Source organism: Narcine bancroftii, chromosome 11, assembly GCF_036971445.1.
Source record: "Narcine bancroftii isolate sNarBan1 chromosome 11, sNarBan1.hap1, whole genome shotgun sequence".
NCBI lineage: Eukaryota > Metazoa > Chordata > Chondrichthyes > Torpediniformes > Narcinidae > Narcine > Narcine bancroftii.
The window spans coordinates 100,197,332-100,211,832 of record NC_091479.1 but is presented as its reverse complement, the minus strand read 5'-3'; the positions used below and the strand labels follow the sequence as shown (position 1 = coordinate 100,211,832).

Sequence of the window (14,501 nt, the reverse complement as noted above, 5' to 3'; positions counted from 1 at the left end):
AATAATCCTTTCTACTAAAAAAGGTACTTGATTAGAACTTCCATTGCACTTAGGATCCCATCCGTGTATATAACCAATTTCATTCACCCTTTCAGAAGTAGACATAGAGAGAAAGGAACATTGTCTTCTATTTATGATTCTCACTTTGAGATAAATGTGAGGGGATGGGGGGGTGACCTCAAGAATTTGGTTTCACGGAACAGAATCTTGAGGGAAGGCCTCAAAGATGAGAGCAGCAGCTGAACATCACAGCTTAAAACAGGAAATCAGCTTTGTCCAACCTTGTCACAAGAATGCCATAAGAACACCTTTCCTTTAGAGAAGGGGAGAGAAAAGGGATCAAAAGAATAGAAAATTGTTTTTCGGGAAATAAATTATTATCCTTTGAACAAATAAAGGATAAATATAATATAACTCACAATACAATGTTTGCATACCACCAACTGAAAACCTACTTGAAGGACAAATTGGGAAACAGTCTGAGGTTACCAGAAGGAAGCAATTTTGAATATGTGATTACAGACACAATGATAATTAAAAGATTTGTAACAAACATGTACATCAAACTGCAAGAAAAGGAGAACGAGGAAACAAACGGTAAACCTAAACAAAAATGGGAACAAGATCTAAACATAAAGATAAAGAATGAAACATGGGAAAAGCTATGCTCCGGAACTATGAGAAATACAATAAACACGAGGTTACACATGATACAATATAACTGGATACACAGGCTATACATCACACCTCAAAAGTTAAATAAATGGGACCCAACAGTATCAGACAGATGTTTTCGCTGTAAAAAGGAAACGGGAACAACAATTCATGCAATCTGGACATGTGAGAAAGTGGAAAAATTTTGGGAAGATCTAAACCAGATATTAAATAAAATCACAAAAAGCAATATACCAAAAAACCCAGAGATCTTGATTTGGATGGAGCACGAAAAAAGATTTGTTAGGATAGCCCTAGCTGTAGCAAAAAAATGTATTATGTCAACCTGGAAATTGGAAGATAACTTGAGAATACAACAATGGTACATAGAAATGAATAAATGTATTCCATTAGAAAAAATAACATATAATTTAAGAAATAACATCACAATATTCGAACAAATATGGGAGCCATACATGAAATACAATAGAGAAATCCTACCATGGACTTCCACCACCTAAAATGACAGAAGGAGAAGAGAACGAAAAGAACTGACTCAGTAAAATTTCTTGTTTATTTTTATTGAGTGACAACATTGTTTAACGGGTTTAATGTATCTTATAGTTTGAACTTCAAATAAATGGGAAAGGGGGTGAGGGAGGGAGGGAAGGGAGGGGAGGAAAAGGGGGAGAAAATGACACTGTATATATTCAAGAAATTATGTATCTTGGTCAATATGGTTTATAGTGTGAAAAATTAAAAAAAGAATGCCATAAGAACCTTTCAAAAGAACACTTGAGGGTTTGACATAAATTAGAGCAGGGTTATGGGTAGTTCACACCAGGGTTTGGGGTGGTTTACCACAATGTTTAGGTTTGATTTATAACAGGAACATCTCAGATTTGCAGCTGGAGTTTTTAATAAAGAATGATTGCTAAGCCTGCCTCTATACAGTCTGACAGTCTCTCTGAAGAAGTTACTTTGGTTTAAGAAGACAGCGTCTTCTCTCAGGGAAGAGGGGTTGTTTCTGTTGGCCTGACACTCCTAGCATTCTGCTTCTACAGATTCTGATTTCTGCTGAGGATCTAAAGGATCTAAAGGAATAAATGTGTCTCATTTGAAACACCAAGCCACGTTTCACAAGAGTGAAGACTTGTGCATATCCTGGTCGGAGGAAGCCTGGCAGTCCGATTGGAACAGCACAAAAAGTCCAGGGCTGATTTATAAAGGGAATCTCTTACCTCCTATCACTGCAGGTCTCTGGCTGAGTACATCAGCGGGCAGGCTTTCCAAACAATCCCTCTGACCTCCTTTCAACCTTTAAGTGAACAAGACAAGCAAAAGAAATAAACTTGAGGACAGATTTGCTGATTCCCTTTCGCTTCTTTTCCACGCAGACAGGCAAAGACTCTGTCTAAATTAAGACCAGATGTCTGAAATTCCCCAAGCAAATCCTGTTGTTGGAATTCTCTCCCTCCCTCCATAAAGCAAAAATTCCATCTGCTGTCTCAGCCTAATAGCCAGGAGCGAGTTAACAGGATCTTGGCAAAAATACTCAGCAATCTAAAAATGTCACCAACATTTAAATTCCTCATCACCAAAGAATAAACTAATATTTGAAGGACTGCATATATTAGTTCAAAAGTTTCCACTGGATGATAACATTTAAAATGCCCATAATCAGGGCCCATTTGAAGGAAGACATGAACTTCAACGAAGACCATCTTAAAGCTATTTACCTCTAGCTTTTCCGATGAAAGATTGTTGACTTGAAAAGTTGACTCTTTCTTGCTCCATACTTGGTGCCTGACTTGCTAAGCGAGGCAGCGTTTTCTGCTTGCGTCTCCATTTCGCCACCTTCCCAGAAGCATGCTAACCAGCATGGTTATGCAGTGATTCTGATGAGATAATCTGCTGTTAGGTGTTGGTTGCAGAATAAATGTAGAGAAGGAGAATTGAGGATGGTATTGAGAAGTTGTGTTCCATGCATTGGAAGTACACTGTGATAGAAGGGTGCATACCACTTTACAAACTACACATTCACATCCTGTCAGACATCTCCTGTTTCATCTGAGGAAAAGACCATAGTTCCCACGTTGTCCTTAATAGGCACGAGAGAATTTCAGCTCAGGAGTTTGCGGAGATTCAGAAACACTGGCAAATTTCTACAGAAGGGAGGTGGAAGTGTGCTGACCAGCTGCATCACAGTCTGGTAGGGGGACACCAATACCTCTGAGGGTAAAGCCCTGCAAAAGGTAGTGGACACAGCCCAGGGCATCACAGACGAAACCCTCCCCACCATTGAGAACATCTACAGGGAATGCTGCCATCAGCATATGCTCTGTTCTTGCTACTAGCATCAGCTAGCAAGACTTGCACCACCAGATTCAGGAATAGCTTCTACCCCTCCACCATCAGACTCCTCAACAACAAACTCAATTAAGGACTCTCACTTTTGCAATATTGATTTTTTTAAATTTTATCTGTATTGCACAGTCAATTTGTTTACATTTCTTTATTTGTTTACATGTTGTAGTGCTATCAATTAGACCCGACAGACCAGGTCGAGATTAATAGGCTATAATCGCTATAAACACATTCATATCTTACATGCTGTTGGCCTGATTCGAAGGCAATACTGAGAGAGGGGATTGGGTGGTACTGCCTTTATTAGGAATCCTGAAGGGGGAGGGGTTACAGTATCAGGATCAGGCCAATCTGTACAATTCATGTATTACAGTCTTCTACCTCACATGTACATTGTGTACAGTTAATTTTTGCACTGCCAATAAGTAGTAATTCTGCCTGGTCAGCAGGAAAAAGAATCTCAGGGTTGTATGTGATGTCATGTATGTACTCTGACAATAAATCTGAAAGCTGAATCTGAATCCACAGAAATGAAGTGGAAGCAAATCATCAAAGAACCACAGAACACTACAGCACAGAAACAAGCCCTTCAGCCCATCTAGTCTGTGCCAAGCTATTCTTCTGCTCAGTCCTATTGTCCTGCACCCAGACCATAGCCCTCCATACCCCCTCCTATCCATGTACCTGTCCAAACTTTTCTTAAATGTCACAATCGGGCCCACATTCACCATTCAGCTGGCAGCTCATTCCACACCTTCATCACTCTCTGTATGAAGAAGTTCCCCCTCATGTTCCCCTTAAACATTTCACCCTTCACCCATGTCCTCTAGTTCTTCTAATTTAATGGAGAAACTTAGCAAGTCTCGCAGTGTTCTTTATGTAGCAAAAATAAAGATAAGTAACCAACCTTTCGCGTATGAGGAAAAAGCAGGCAGGCAGGCATCTGAATAAAATGGTGGGAGGAAGGGCAGAGGCCATAGATGGATATGGGTGGAAAAAAGAGAAAAACTCTGAGGTGATGGGGGAGGGGATAGTTCCCTGAATGGAGTTGGGGTGGAGAGCTGGAGGAAAGGAGTCAGAGGGATAGGGAAGTCGATGTTAATCCCATCTGGTTGGAGAGTGCCCAGACACTATTCCATTTTACAGGTGGCCTTGGTTTAGCAGTGCATCAGGCGATGGATGGACATGTCGGCACGGGAATGGGGCGTGGAATTGAAATGGTTGGCCCCGAGGAGATCCCTGACATTGGTGCAGGCACAGAACGAAGGTGTTCAATGAAACAATCTCCCAGTCTGCTTCCAGTCTCTCAGATTTGGAGCACCGGATGCAGCAGATGGCCCTTTGAAGTTTCACAAGTGAAATGTGTCTTCACTTGCAAGGACTGTTAAGGGCCCCAAATGGTGGTGAGGGAGGAGGTGTGGGCTGTGTGACTTGCTGAGTTTCTCCAGCTTTTTATGTAAACTACAATCAGTGTCTGCAGATTTTCTTGTTTTACTCCTCTAGTCTTTGTGAAAAAAACCTGCTTCCATTTATTCTATCTATACCAGGGATTACTTAAAGTGGTATGTGAGTGAAAATAAAAAAGTTGAGACCACTGATCTATACCGTTCATAATGCTGTATACCTCTATCAAATCTCCTCTCATTCTCTCATGAACCAGAGATTAAAGACATAAATCCGCCATCTTAACTCATACACTGCCAGATAAATTGGTGAATGGCAGATGCTACACTGAACTAGTTGGTGAAAAGGGTTTAGTCAGTAATGGTCTTTCTTTCAACTTGTTGACAGTGGAGTACACCTCATCTTGAACTACCTATTCAGAGACACCACGTATAGTGTCCCCAACACCATGCTCTACATGAAGGGGAAAGGAGGGTTGAGATTATAATGTGTACGTGACGATACCTAATTAGTTACCAATAATCCTTAATAAGTTCTAACATATTTAATGCATTAAATAATGCAGTAGACTCCTGGTTTCTGGCAGCTATGGGGATTAGTAGATGCCGGATAAGTGCATGAGATTGCGTGTTGTGTGATTGGTAAACTAACAACATGCCAAATTTTTACCTATTTATTTTCCATGAATTTTTTTTTGCCTGCTGCTTGAATTCCAGATAACAGGAGTTTTTACTGTACCAAGAAATAAGTCACATAGTGATAGAAATCTGTTGCAATAAAAGGCCATGTGTGCATTGACTGAGAAAGCTACTTGCGGGTAAACCCACACTCGAGTCCTGTCCATGGTCCAGAGTAGGGCTCTTCAATTACTGTACCTGCCCAGATATGTTTTAGGTATGATGAGGAGTTCTACCTCCTCTATCTTTTCAGGCCCTGAATTTCAGAACCTAACCTCTCATTGGGTGTAAATAGTCTTGCCTCAAGACCTAAATTTACTTCACCTACTGAAGTAAATTTACAAACTCTATTTTCCCAGTTGTTGTCCTCAGTAATTGTGATAGAACAGATTCTATCACCAATGTGTCTATGTACAGATGGTAGTGTAGGATGACTGTGATTGGCTGAGAGCGTAGCCACACCTACTGGAAGGTCATTCTGGACTGGTCGACTTACTTATGATGTGCTCCAGTCTTTTAGTTAATAAAAGCCTTGGTTTGGATCAACGAGTCTTTGATTCTTTCGACGCGCTCTACAATGTCGACTGCCTGTTTCCCTCCCTGGATGCTGCCTGACTCATAGAGTTCTTTCAACAGTTTGCAGATACTGGAATCGAGCACTAAAAAAGTGTCTAGTGAATATATTATTCAGAGTTTGTCATGAAATAAATTTTACATCTTTAATCAATCTTATTTGAAATAATATGCAGTTCATAGGCCAATTAATCAATCTGGCTGCAAGAGATTACAGTGTTTTGGTTATTGATTCAGTTACTGATTTTTATTTTAACATGAACTACAGCATGCATGAGTGTACAACACTTCTGGTTGGCTGTTTTGTAGATGTAATTTGCAGTGTTCTAGTACTTTTGTATTTGGTAGAAGGCATGGGTTATAATGGTGAATGATGCCCACAACCTGTCAAAAAAAAATATTGTTTGTCATCTATATCAATGATCTGGATGATAATGTGGTAAATTGGATCAGCAAGTTTGAAGATGACACAAAGATTGGAGGTGTTGTGGACAGCGAGGAAAGTTTTCAAAGCTTGTAGAGGGATGTGAACCAGCTGGAAAAATGGGCTGCAAATTGGTAGATAGAATTTAATGCAGACAAGTGTGAGATGCTGCATTTTGGAAGGGCAAGCCAAGGTAGGATATACACGGTAAATGGTAGGGCACTGAGGACTGATGGGGTATGGAGGGATATGGAATGGGTGCTGGTCTGTGGAACTAGGCAGGGTTATGATTCGGCACAGACTAGAGGGCCAAGGAGCCTGCTTCTGTGCTATAGTGTTCTATGGTTCTAAATCAAATCCTAATAAGACAAAGTGATGTTTGAGTGAGGATTGGGAAGGCTTTAGTTTCAATAAATTGGAAATGTTAATGTCTCACATCCTGAAGGAATGCCCTCTACTGTGCCAAAGAGGCTGTGCGATGCTCCAAGAGGAAAGTAAATGTTTGGTTTCCATCAACATCATACTAAGCGTTAAATCAATCTGGACTCGAATGTCAGCTTGGTCAGTTTAGACCAGTTGGGCTGAAGGGGATGCTTTGTGCTGTATTGAATCATTAATAGGATTGCAAATGGGAAATGGCAGAGACCAGATGTATTTGGATAATGAATTTTCAGATGGTTCCAGCTGCAAAAGGATACAACTATCCTCATCTGGTCTTTTGATCTAATCGGTCATTTAGAGACACCCAGTGGCCAAGTCTTGGAAAGTTAAAGAAGGAAGTAACATAAGCCCTTTCAAACAGTCATTTAAAATGGGATTAACCAGGCAATTTGCACAGTTACATTGCAATTTGAAAGGGTCCGTTTGGGTCAACCTGGATAGAACCCAACCAGGTTCCAGACCTACCTCAGAGGTGGTCAGGAAACCCAGTAAAACTTATCCTGCAACCTGGTCTGAAAGTTTGAAAAGGGAAATGGCTGACCCAGTTATTCTGGTGATGTCAGCGTTTGCATGCGTGTGTGCATCACAGGGAAACCCCTGGCTGAAGTACCACTGCTGCAAACTGGGGAAGAGAGGTCGCTGCCACGATCAGGGGGAGAGTGGTCACTGCCACGTTGGGGGGTGGGGAGAGAGAGGTCACAGCCACGATTGGGGAGAGAGAGGTCGCTGCCTCAATTGGTGGGAGAGAAATCACTGCTGCAATCAGTATGGGGGGGGGGGGCGGGGAAGAGAGGGTAGAGTAGTAATGGCAGGACTTTCTGGGAAAAGTTTGAAACTCGCGGGATTGTCTCATCTCAAAGAAAAAAGTGAGACAGCCATGGCTGACAGGAGAATTCAAGGACAGCTTGAAAACAAAAGAGAAGACATATTTATTGCAAAAGTTAGTAGGAAGCTGGAGGATTGGGTAGCTTTTAAAAATCAGTAGACCAAATGAGTTCTTTCAGCATTTTGGTATGTTTTTACTTTTCTTCTTTGGCTTGGCTTCGCGGACGAAGATTTATGGAGGGGGTAAAAAGTCCACGTCAGCTGCAGGCTCGTTTGTGGCTGACAAGTCCGATGCGGGACAGGCAGACACGATTGCAGCGGTTGCAGGGGAAAATTGGTGGGTTGGGGTTGGGTGTTGGGTTTTTCCTCCTTTGCCTTTTGTCAGTGAGGTGGGCTCTGCGGTCTTCTTCAAAGGAGGCTGCTGCCCGCCAAACTGTTTCACTGACTATGGGAAAGGTACTGGTGTGGATAGAAGATTGACAGGTAGAAGGCAAAGAAGGGGAATAGAGGGGGTCTTTTTTGGCTGCCAGTGACCAGTGGTATTCCGCTGGGGTCAGTGCTGGTATGCTGGATGTGAATGATTCAGTGGCTTTCAAACTGACCCCCTAAACTCACATTCCACCTTAAGTAGATGCTTCTTGATTAGTAAGGGATTACTTAAGGTGGTATGTGGGCAGAAAGAAAAAGTTTGAAAACCACTGTTTTAATTGTCCCTCATTGACTCGTTATGTGCAGGATTTCATAACTCCAAAGGAAATGGGCCAATGACAATTTTTCTCAAGCAAAATATTTCAGTAACAATTGGGTCTAGAGCAGTGGTTCTCAACCTTCCCTTCCCACTCACAGACGACCTTAAACAATCCATTAGCAGCTGTTGCTGAACCTGGTGGTACGAGTCTTGGGGCACTTATACCTCTTCTTGATGGCGGCAGCAAGATTTGGGTGATGTGGATCCCTTATGATTGCTGCTGCTCTCCGACAGCACCATTCCCTGCAGATGTTCTTGATGTTGATGAGAGTTTTGGTTGTGATGTCCTGGGGTGAGTCCACTAGCTTTTGCAGGGCTTTCCACTCAGAGGTATTGATGCCCCCATACCAGACCATGATCACAGAGGGAATGTGGATCTGTAATCACAGATCAATTGTGTAAGGATTTAGTATTAAATAAAGGATAAATCATGATCCTGTTCAATAGCAGATCAGCTAGGAGAGATCATGTGATCTATTCATACTCTCCTTCCTTATTTTTCCAACTTTATTTTGTATTTAAATAAATTTATTTCAGTTCCACATCAGAAGAAAATACTCCATTCCCTGGCCGGTTGATTGTAATGTTAGCTACCCTTCCTCATAGACCACTACACCACCAATTTTAGTGTGATCCACAAACTTATATCACCAACAGTCTTGTCCTGATCATTGAAGTAAATTTTTTAGACACACAGCACGGTAACAGGCCATTCTGGCCCATGAGTCCATGCTGGCCCATGAGTCCATGCTGCCCAATTTACACCCCATTAACCTACACTCTCCGTACGTTTTGAATGGTTGGAGGAAACCGGAGCCCCCGAGAAAAACCCACGGGGAGGATGTACAACTCCTTACAAACAACGTGGGATTCGAACTTCGGTTCTGATTGCTGGCGCTGTAAAGGAGTTGCACTAACCACTACAACGGTGCCACCCCACAGTGATGAACAACACTGTGGGGACCCAGAACCAATTTATGTGGCATACAGTTGTCACAGACCTCCAGACAGAAGAGCAGCCATCCAACCATCATTGGAGTGAAACAAAAAAGTCTGCAGACACTGTGATTGCAACAAAAACACTGTGACGGGCTCAGGCCCAAAACATTGCTTCTATATCTTTACCTTCCATGGATGCTGTGAGACCTGTGAGTTCCTCCAGCATTTCTGTGTTTTTACCTCCAGCAGCATTCTCTGTCTCCTACCTTCAAGACAATTTTGCATCCAAGTGGATAGCTTGCCCAGGATCCCATGTGATCTAACCTTTCAGATCATCCTACCATGTAGAAAGTTGTCAAAGACCCTGCTAAAGTCTACATGGACTTCATTTTACACCATCCCCTCATCAATTTAAGATTTTGGGAGTCACTATCTTGGAGGATCTTTCCTCCACACCAATGGCGTCATGAAGAAAGCACGTCAGCACCTTTACTTCCTCAGGAGCTTGCAGAGGTTTGGTATGACACCAGAAACCCTGGAAAATTTCTACAGATGTATGGTGGAAAGTGTGCTGACTGGCTGCATCATGGTCTGATACCCCAATACAAGTGTAAAGCCCTGCAAAAGGCAGTGGAGACAGCCCAGGACATCACAGGCAAAACCCTCCTCACCATTGAGAATATCTATGGGGAGCGCTGCAGTCAGAGAGCAGCAGCAATCATCAAAGATCCACACCACCCAGTACACGCTCTGTTTTCACTGCTGTCACCAGGAAAGGTACCATAAGACTCGTACCAGGTTCAGGAGCAGGTGGTACCCCCTTCACCATCAGACTCCTCAATCAGGGACTTATTTAAGGACTCTTACTTTTGCACTTTATTGTTTTATTTCTCTCTGTATTGCACAGTCAGTTTATATTTATTTGTTTATTTACACATTGTGTCATTTTTTTTGCATTACCAATAAGTAGTAATTCTGCCTGGTCCGCAGGGAAAAGAATCTCAGGGTTGTATGTGATGTCTTGTATGTTCTCTGACAATAAATCTGAAAATCAATCTTCTAAAAATCTATAGACAATCAGTGGGAAATGGCACAGTAAAAAGAAGCTGAACAGACATTGACAGGGCACATGAGATAGGATTTCTGCTTGGATGGATATTCTGATGCCTTTCATAGATGCTGAAAAGCCCAAAATCTAAGGTGTGGGAGCTCAAGTTAATGATGCCTTTGTGTTCGTCGACAGAGAAAATATAAAATGCAGCAAGCAGTAAATGTATACAGCACTATAAATATGGCAGAATGGCTAATGCATCACTTAATTTACTAATCTTGCATGCATCTGTTCAACAAGCTGGATCATAAACTATTTTACTGTTAGAGGAACATTTTATTGTTGCTTTTTTTTGCTAAAGCATTGTTTCCTTTAAGGCTACAAATTATTTTTATGCAGGCTGAATTCTAGCGTTTTTGTTTCTCTTATTTTTAAATGTCTGGGTTTTTTTTAGGGTCAAGATAATCCTGATGGGTTATTTTACAAAGTCTATCCATCACCTCTGTCGACATTCCAGTGCTGTCATGAGGAATGAATGCATTGTGGCAGGTGGCGCCTTTTACATGAGATGCTGAATATTTATACCTCGACTAAAAGAGATGATCTCAACATGATCACCCTGCGGTGTGTGGGAGGGAGCTTGCTGCAGCAGTTCCTCGATGACAATAGTGACTACACTTCAAATGGATTGAATTGACTACAAAGTGCCCTGAGATATACTGAGGGTGAGATACATTTCCTCATGATTACTTTAGAGAAGATAGCAATTCTTCTTTGAGCTATTTTTGAGACATTAGTCTTTCTTTAGCAAAGATATAATCACTCTGCTGCTTCAGTGGAGAACACAGGAAGTGGTGCAATGTCAGACAAGCCTTTATATCAAGTCAGGGTAAGCAAATGTTGTGGTTAACCAGCCTGATGGAGTTACGAACTGCTCACCCACTTTCACGAGTTTGAATTCCTCCATCCCTAATTGCTGAATTTAAAGCCAAGTAATCAACTAAATCTGGAATTAAATCTAGGATTTGATGAAGGGTTCAGGACTGAAACGTTAGTTACATTGGCGTATTAGATGACCCCAGAATTTTCACTTAAAATGTAGATTTTGAGCTATACTCGCTGTATAAGACTGCCATAAAGAATTTCATGCTTGTTACCTTCTAAATGTAGTATTATGTGACAATAATAGAACCTTTAACTTTTTACATTTACCCTAGTCTGGCACTTACCACTGAGAGCTTACTGTTCATGTCTGCTACATGCTTCTCTGGAATCGGCCAATCTGCAGTGCCTTCTCTCATTGCACATATGTTCCTGGGTATATGGAAACTGGTCACTGTGAGATTTAATGTGATTGACCTGACGGTATATCTCTTTGCCTCCTATGGATGCTGTGGGACCTGCTGAGTTTCTCCAGCAATTTTGTGTATTAACTACATGATCCACTATCAATAACTCAAAAGAGTTTATTTACAATAAACTTGAAGGTCATCCTATGCTTGCTGGGGAAGGGTTATGGTATTGGAGCCTTTACACAGGGTCAAGAGGGAGGAGCCACGGGTACGGTCCCAGGACAGAGCAGAGCCAGATTAATGAGTGTACAACAGTTCACCACACTACAATCACAGTGTCTGCAGGTTTTCCTGTTTCACTCAGATATGCTGCAGGGTATTTTACAAAGCAGAATCTTTGTCATAGAGAAAAAAAAACCCAGCCTGGACCCACACACATCAACCATCTAGCACCCATTCAATGCAATGGGTCAGGCACACCATTTCCACATTTCCATCAACTTCCCCACCCTCTCTCCACAAACTCTGTCACTGAACTACACTCTAAGGGCAATTCAAAGTGGACAATTACGCTAACAACCTGCACATTTTTGGTAAAATCGCAACGCTGGAGAAACTTAGCTGGTCAAACAGGGTACTTTATGTAGCAAAGATACCTAATCAACATTTTGGACTTGGCTTCATCAGCTGCTCCCCGCACATTTTTGGCAAGTGCAAGGAAACTGAGCACCAGGGGAACCACAGGAAGAACATGCAACGAGAGACAACATCCAAGGTCAGCAAGATAGAATGTAGGTGGCTGGAGCAGAGAAGCAACACAGCTCTTCTAGTTGCACCACTGTCAACTATTTAATAACAAACACTCTTTATGGACTATTTCAAAAGAACCCTGATCACATTAAGGCCTATATCTATGAAATAATTTCTGAAATGACCCATTTCATGGCACGGTTAGCATCACAGTTAGTGCTATGCTACTACAACACCAGCGTCCCGGGTTCGCAACTGGCGACTAACTGTCAGGAATTTGTACGTTTTCTCCATGGCTGTGTGCACTTCCTCCAAGTGCTTTGGTTTCCTCCCACCGTTCAAAGCGCCCTGGGGTAGGAGGTTAATTGGGTGTTGTTGGGCAGCACGGGTTCGTGGTCCAGAAGGGTTTGTTACCGTGCTGTAAGTCTAAATTTAAATTTAAAAAATTAATATTAGGAGACCATTCTCCTTTTTAAATTAAAAGACCAAATGAGATTGTTGTAAAATAGCGATGATCAAAATCTGGACAATTTTGACCACCAGTCTCTATTGATTCCTTGCATAGCAATGCTATCGTTCATTTCCCAACTCACTCCCAGTACCCCCAATGCTATTGTTCATTCCCCAACTCACTCCCAGTAGCCCTAATGCGATCGTTCATTTCCCAACTCACTCCCAGTAGCCCTAATGCTATCGTTCATTTCCCAACTCATTCCCAGTAGCCCTAATGCTATCATTCATTTCCCAACTCACTCCCAGTAGCCCTAATGCTATCGTTCATTTCCCAACTCACTCCCAGTAGCCCTAATGCTATCGTTCATTTCCCAACTCACTCCCAGTAGCCCTAATGCTATCGTTCATTTCCCAACTCACTCCCAGTAGCCCATTAATGCTATCGTTCATTTCCCAACTCACTCCCAGTAGCCCTAATGCTATCGTTCATTTCCCAACTCACTCCCAGTAGCCCTAATGCTATCGTTCATTTCCCAACTCACTCCCAGTAGCCCTAATGCTATCGTTCATTTCCCAACTCACTCCCAGTAGCCCATTAATGCTATCGTTCATTTCCCAACTCACTCCCAGTAGCCCCAATGCTATCGTTCATTTCCCAACTCACTCCCAGTAGCCATAATGCTATCATTTATTTCCCAACTCACTCCCAGTAGCCCTCTAATGCACCATCAATTACTCAAAAGACTGTTTTGGAGAAACCAATAGGCTTTTGTTCACTTAAGAACAATGGCACATCCCTGCTGTTCAACTGTCCTACACTGAGGAGGGGCTGTTGACTTTTATACAGGAGTCTGTGGGGAGGCACCACAGGTACAATCGGCCAATAGGTGTGCCTGACCAGACAATTATATGCAACAGGGGTTTACCACAAGCCCTCCAAGTTATTCTCTCTCAAATATCAAGGCACATTGCAGACTTCTGTCCAGTAATGAATTCTATAAATTCAGATTACGTTATCTCATTGGAGCTCCTGGTCTGATTATTTCTCTCCCTCTGAATGTAGGGAACATGCCCAGCCAGACCTACCGCATTTGCCATTCTGCTCTATATTTTGGAATTCATTCAGCAGTGCCTATGTTCTCACTCTCTTGCCTCCCATTCACTCACTGACCGGATAACTTTGTTTACACTTGTCCCAATGGTCACTCCAGTTTTAACCTATCAGATATGCACCCCCCCCCCGGAACTTCACAGACTTCTTTGTCTCCCTCCCAGTTCTGATGACCTGATTCTGTTTCTCTTCCCACAGACGCAGCCTCACCAGCTCAGCTATTTTTTTGTTTTAAATTTCCAGCATTTGCTTTTAATTTTCACTCTTAAAAGCCTTGGCAGTTCCACTCTAGGTTTTAAATTACAGATCCTAACTTTCTGAGTGTGAGTATCCACTAGTGCCTCTACTTCCTCAGTAGCCTGAGGGAATTTGGCACTTCACCTGCATCCCTTAACAACTTCTACTACTGCACCATTGAGAGTACTCTATCAAGCTACATCACTGCATGATACAGGAACTGCTCTGTCCAAGAACTCAAAAAACAACAGAGGGTTGTAGTGGTAGGGAGAGTCATGTGATCCTTCCGGAGGTTTACGAGTCAGAGGTCACCACACCTGCCAATCAATGTCAAGGTCACCCACAGGTGACCAGACTTTTTTCAATTGGCTCCTTTAACCATCTTGCCACATTTGGGCATACCTGAGCCAGGCCCTGCTGCCGACTGCAGTGTAAAGCCCACCACATGGAGAAGTTCACTCTCTTTTCCCCTGTGAGAACTAACCCAAGCACCCCTCCAGGTTGCAAGCAGTGGACGACACTGGAGGGTAATTTGCAATGTGTGTGCAATTAAAA

The 14,501-nt window shown here is 42.4% G+C and overlaps 1 protein-coding gene across 1 annotated transcript in view; it reads right to left on the bottom strand.

The window, feature by feature from the left end:
• glt8d2 (glycosyltransferase 8 domain containing 2) overlaps positions 1–14,501 on the bottom strand; it is a 46,561-nt gene that overhangs the window by 27,026 nt on the left and 5,034 nt on the right. The window contains exons 2-3 of the mRNA XM_069904253.1: positions 2,394–2,552; positions 1,896–1,972 (exon numbers count right to left, since the gene is read on the bottom strand). The gene's annotated coding sequence lies outside the window, so the exon portion shown is untranslated. The remainder of the gene's footprint in view (positions 1–1,895; positions 1,973–2,393; positions 2,553–14,501) is intronic.